We start from the raw sequence: 6896 nt of genomic DNA, 5'->3' as shown, positions 1-6896 counted from the left end.
CTTCCCCACTGTGGAATCCAGTCTCCTCCTGGTGGACTGCAAAAGAGAATCTTCTCTAGGATGCCTTTGGACCAAGGTGAAGAACTCTTGGTTCTTCTAGCACAAAATCTGCTTGTATAATGTCATGCTTCCTTCTATGATGATAATGGACTAATCCTCTTAAACTATAATCCAGCCTAATTAAATATTGTGCTTTATAAGTGTTTCCTTGATAATGATGTTTCTACATTGAAATAAAGCCCTAAGACAGTGATTAAGATATTCATATTCGTGAGCAACATAATTATTTCTGATAACTTTCAAGATATATATATATATAAACACATTAAAATTGACAATTTTTATGAAAAAATATACAGATAAAATGGTGTCTCACTAGATATATAAACCACCAGAAGTATATTCCCCATGCCCAGCCATTAATAGACACCTCAGATCAAACCTAAAGATAATTTATGGAGATTTTATTTTGACTGGGCATTTTTTACCTTATTAGTAATTTGCTCATACATTGTGTCCTCTGGCTTTGTGTTTTTATGCATCTGTATATACTTCTCATTCTTTTTCTTTGGTTTTCCTTTCTCTACTTGCCTATTTGTTTTCTGAGGAGAGAAAGGGGTCATAGAGTTGAATAGGGTGGGAGGATCCTATAGGAGTTAAAAGGGAATAATAACTCAAATATATTGTATAGAAATAATATTCAATAAAAATGAAGCATAACAGGAAAGGTATAAAAGAATGTTTTTTGAGTCTTAGATTTCTTTACATATGAATTTTATAAATACACAACCCATAAGTACAAAGTAATTCCTGTTGGGATAAAGTTAGGCTTAGGGTTAAGGGTTAGGGTTTGGAAAATTGTTAAATACTGAAGTATTCTACAAGATGACATCTTGACACAATTTAATGTCATATGAAAGGAATATTATATCAGGAAATAGTTACTCTCATAACTTTTGTGCCACTTTTACACAAGCATATTATGTAAACAGGTTACTATTGTATTCTATGGCTTTATACCAAGGTTAGGGTTTGCCTTTCAACTACGAGACTGTATATAATAATTTGTAGTGCCATGAAAATATTCAGCAAAGGTAAAAGGTTTAGCTATACACAAATCTGATCCTTCATGAGATATCATGGTGTTGTTTTCAACAACAGGACATTACCATCAGTTTGTAAAGTAACTTCCAGTTCCCTGATATGTTACATCTAATCAAGTTATTGGCTAAAGGAACACCATGGAAACTTGCAAATAATCCAGGCTATTGCCAAATCTACTGGTTGTTCATTACAATTTGTGCTAAAGATGTAAAATCCTACAATTATTGTGCAAAGTATCCATATAAAGAAAAGATCCCTAGTCTACCTCTCTCACTGTCTAAAATAATTCTATCAAGAATGACCACCGAACTTAGTGTTGACATGAATGTTAGAGAAATCTCCTTTGACATCTACCTCTGTGATCCAGATAGGTCTCAGTAAAAAAACTGAAAACATATTCAGAAAGTTGGAGGTGAGGTACTTTCAAGTTCACCTAATTTAAGTGTATAACTGATTGTACAGCTGTGGCTAAAATAAGTATGAGACAGAGGACAGACAGTAGTATACTAACTCTGCCTAGTTTCCAACGTATGTGCTAATATGCTTGGGAATGTCTCCTTCTTTAGTCTGTTCTTCACCTATATAACTAAATAGATGAAGTAAACTACTTAAATGGAAGAAAGGGCCATTCTAATCATTGTTTCTATTGATTGTCCATGGTAACTTGGCTTTATTTGTTTTTATTAGATATATTATTACTTACACTTCAAATGTTGTCCCCTTTTCTGTTCCACCACCACCAAAAATCCCAAAAGCTGACTCTCTTCCCTCTGCTCCCCAATCAAACCTCACCTCCTTCCCTGTCCCTGTTCTTCTACTATGCAACATCAATTCTTTCCAGGACCAAGAGCCTCTCCTCCCTTTGGTATCTAACAAGGCCATCCTCTGCTGCCTATGCATCTGGAGCCATGGGTAACTCCATGTGTACTCTTCGATGATTTTGTCCCTGGGAGCTCTGGGAGTTCTGGAGAGCTCTTATTGTTGATCCTCCTATTTGTGCTGCAAACTCTTTTAGCTCCTTGGGTCCTTTCTCTAGCTCCTCTATTGGGGACCCTGTGCTCAGTTCAATGGCTGGCTGAGAGTGTCCCCCTCTGTATTTCTCATGCATTAGCAGAACCTCCCAGGTGACAACTATATCCAGCTCTGGTCAGGAAGCTCTTGTGGGCATCAATAATAGAGTCTGGGTTTTGTAACTGTGTATGGGATGGATCCCTAGCTGGGATAGTATATAGATGGTCTTTCCCTCAGACTAAGCTCCACCCTTTGTCTCTGTATCTCCTTCTCTGGGTATTTTCTTCCCCCTTCTAAGAAGGACCAGAGTATCCACACTTTGTTCTTCCTCCTTCTTGGGCATCATTTGGTATGTGAAATGTGTCTTGGGTATTCTAAGCTTCTGAGCTAATATCCACTTATCTGTGAGTATATACCATGTGTGTTCTTTTGTGCTTTGGTTGCCTCACTCAGGATAATATGTTCCGGTTCCATCCAGTTGCCTAAGAATTTCATGAATTCGCTGCTTTTAATAGCTGAGCAGAATTACATTGTGTAAATATACCACATTTTCTGTATCCATTTCTCCATTGAGGGACATCTGGGTTCTTTCCAGCTTCGGGCTATTATAAATAGGGCTACTATGAACATAGTGAAGCATGTGTCCTTATGACATACTAGACAATCCTCTGGATATCTGCCCAGGAGTAGTATAACAGAGTGCTCCAGTAATATTATGCTCATTTTTCTGAGGAACCACCAAACTGATTTCCAGAGTAGTTGTACCAGCTTGTAATCCCACCAGCAGTGAAGGAGTGTTCTTCTTTCTCCACATCCTCACCAGAAACTGCTGTCTCCTGAGTTTTTGATCTTAGCCATTCTGACTGGTATGAGATAAAATCTCAGTGTTGTTTTGATATTCATTTCCCTGATGACTAAGGATGTTGAACATTTCTTTAGGTGTTTCGCAGCCATTTGATATTCCTAAGGTGAAAATTCTTTTTTAGCTCTGTATCCCATTTTTTTAATAGGGTTATTTGGTTCTCTGGAGTCTAACTTCTTGAGTTCTTTGTATATATTGGATGTTAGCCCTTTGTTGGATGTACGGTTGGAAAAGATCTTTTCCCAATTTATTGGTTGCTGTTTTGTCCTATTGAAAGTGTCCTTTGCCTTACAGAAGCTTTGCAGTTTTATGAGGTACCATTTGTCAATTCTTGATCTTAGAGCATAAGCTATTGGTGTTTTGTTCAGAAAATTTCCCCTGTGCCCATGTGCTCAAGGTTCTTCCTTTTGTTCTTCTTTTGTGTTAGTTTCAGTGTGTCTGGTTTTATGTGGAGGTCCTTGATCCACATGGACTTGAACTTAGTACAAGGAGATAAGAATGGATCGATTTGCATTCTTCTCCATGCTAGCCACCAGTTGTTGTCTTTAAAGTCCTGATCTCCCAATAAATCCTGCACATTGATAGAAGAATATGGCAAGAAAAAACACATTCACTTCATGGCAAACAGGAAACAGAGATACAGATGGTACAACTGAAACAAATGTGCCCTTCAAAATTATGCTTGTGGTCTACCTCCTGCAAACCTGTGCTGTATCTTAATTTCTCCAATCTCTCCATAATGCTATGACATTGTGACTCATCAATAGATCTATTTACTGTGTCAGGGATTTAAGATACTATCATGTCTGCAAAGTCCTCTGAACCCTGCATTTGCAACAAAACCATCCACCCACTAGTTTGAGGAAATTTACTACAACCAAGACATAATATATAAAATACTATACAAAGAGCAGGCTTGTCATTCAATGTAGATTAAATGATACACATCACTGAATAAGTCTTGTATTTTATACACAACTAGAACATAGTATTGATCTTATTGGACCACATATTATTTTTATGTATAAACCAAATATTAGTGTAATGTATAATAATCTAATCATTGTAAGACCAATAAATATGTAGAATCTATTGGAATGAAATATTCAGTGTAACACTATATAAAGCATCTCTGTAGCATGTGAACCAGATGATGAGAGCCAAGTGACACAGGCACTGAAAGCAGAAGCTAATGTGTTATCTATGGTTCTGTGGACAATGGTACAAATACGATGCCGGAATGAGGTATTATTTTTCACCTGGAAAGGTAAAGAGCCATAGCCATTATAAGATATTTACCTGAAAATCAATTGAACATGATTTGAAGGAGTTCTTTTCTCTTATTTATTCACATCTATAGAAAATTGGTTCATATATAGCTGATCATTTTTAGTAGTATGTGCATCTTTCCAAAGGCCTATTTGCAACAAATTGTAAGTTTACTGCCATAAAATCTGGTGTGTTCTAGTTTGAATTATTATACTTTTAATATAATTTAAATCATGTACAGTATTGTACTTAACTACTTTAGGAATCTTCAAATTGCTCTTTTAATACTCCATAAAATATGTTATAGCCATAAAAGATTCCTGCCAAACACCAATAAAATCAATGACTACACAATTACCAATGAATCCATGTCATTGCCACCTTCTCATAAACAGAGCCAAATGTCATCAGGACTGAATTGCTCAAAGTTGCAGGACTCTTAATTGTTCTACAAAGGTCCTGACTAATTAATGTGTCTTTAGTGAATTATTTCTGGGTCTGAACTCCTGAGAGGAGGTCCCTTTAGGTCCAGTACTGAGAAAACTGGAACATAAGAGCAGGAATAGTACTCAGATTATGAAAACAGAGTCATTACTTCAGAGTTCTACAATTAATATGTGAATAAGATCTCAGGCTGGGGTCTCAAAGTCACTTGAATACATTGTAGGTAAGTTGGAAAAGATGGCCTAATTTTCCTGAATTGTATGATATTTTTCAGTGTGGAGTTTTAGAGGTGATACTTCTTTATTCAATATCACTATGTCTTTTTCCAGTCTTCCTAAACTTCCACAAGCATGTTAACTACTATTTTACAGTTGTATTTTAATGATAATGTTCATTAGTATCACTATACATTACATTTTTTGCCACACTATTATTTCAGTATAACAACATCAATGTAATCCACAAAGGTTTTGTGCTATTGTTCTTCGAAATTTTATTTTAAAATTATCTCAAGATATTTCATATGTTGATTGATTTTAAATCAGTAATGGAATTCCAAGTTTTATGAACAAACTACTGACCTGTAAATTAAAGAGTTGCTTAGTCTATTTACCACAGTAACTATTTCTGGGTGTGAATTAAAATTGTAATATCTTAATTGGATTATAATATCAACAATTGAATAAGTATCCTAGTGAGTTTTCACTCACATTAAATTTTAGAGGCACCATGTTAAAAGATTCTTAGGTTTGCTCTAGGCAGGGAACTTAGAATCTCAAATGTCTGGGAGATATGAGGCTGTAGACTACATGCAGCATTTAGACATGAGCTTTCTCATCTGTGATTCCTAGTTGCACCCAACACCAGAAATGATACCTTCTCAGTTATATGAGAAGCAAACTTATTACAAACTATGCATAAGTTTTCTATTAGATGTTTTAGCAAATAACTTTGAAATTTGTGAACGAAGGTGAATTGAGCATTTTAAGAAGGAGATCTAAGCAGTTGTTCTTATTGCAAGTCTTTATGTTTCATTTGTCGGCTTTATTGTATAGTGGGATTTATCGATGTGAGAATACCACAAAAACCCAAAGCAGCCATACCACATCCACATATAAGAATGCATACAGATAGAAATTTATTATAAGGGACAGAAAGTATAAATTAAGTTTAATTTTTAAAAAATCAGCTCTCTGGACAATAAACTGGACAATCTGAAACTGTATGGGGACTGATACCCAGGGAAGATCTGGAAACTATGTGCTTTAAAGTAAAAGCATTCAGCAGGGAGAGTGTTTTCTTCCTTGGGATAGTGCAGAGTTTTCATCAAGGTTTTCAGTTGTATGTATGGAGGCACCACATTATGCCATGAAACTTCACTGACTCAATGTGTATTGAGGTAAATAGTTACCCAATTGAAGAATGTGTAAAAGGCTAATAGAAGAAAAAGCTGAGTTGACAAATTAAATTAAGGAGCACTAGGTGCATGAATATTAGAAAATGAGCCCACATAAGACTGGCAGAAAAATATCCCCACACTTACTAAAATTACCACCATAGTTTTTCTTAGCATACTGATATCTATGTCATTACAATAAAGGAAGTATAAATATGTGCAGAATATCATTTGATTTGGTAACATAAATGTCAAATATAAAGGTCTATGGATAATTTCCATGTGTACGAAAGTATAACTAGAAGTAAAGGGTTTAACCTGAGAGTTCTGTCAGGGACAAATTAGTAGTGGCAGATATTCTAATTTCATAGAGCATTGATGTCTTTGAAAATAACATGAGGGCATTTTCTAGTGCAAAAGCTGCTAATTATATTAATATATTAGTATATTGGATATATTATATTGGATAATACATTAATATATTGGATAAATGTAGTCAACTAGTAGGGTGTTCCTGATGTATTTACATACCTTTCCAGAATGGATTTTACAATCTACTTGGAGTTAGTCATAAGAAGCTGATTGAAGTATTGAGTGCTGTAGGGTGAGTTATAGACAGAGTGAGAAAACGGTGGCAGGTCTCATGCTCTCTAGATGGACTTGTGAGCTTTATCAGATAAAGCTACATGTACTATACCTGAAGGATAAATGGTAACCCAGTGAGTTGAACCAAAAAGAAGATATTACTCAGCAGATGGAATACCAGGTATGAACAGCAGAACAACTGGAAGGTATACACAGAAGTCCAGC

This window comes from Apodemus sylvaticus, chromosome 10, assembly GCF_947179515.1.
Source record: "Apodemus sylvaticus chromosome 10, mApoSyl1.1, whole genome shotgun sequence".
NCBI classification, from domain to species: domain Eukaryota; kingdom Metazoa; phylum Chordata; class Mammalia; order Rodentia; family Muridae; genus Apodemus; species Apodemus sylvaticus.
The sequence above is the reverse complement of the archived record's forward strand: the minus strand, read 5'-3'. Positions refer to the sequence as shown.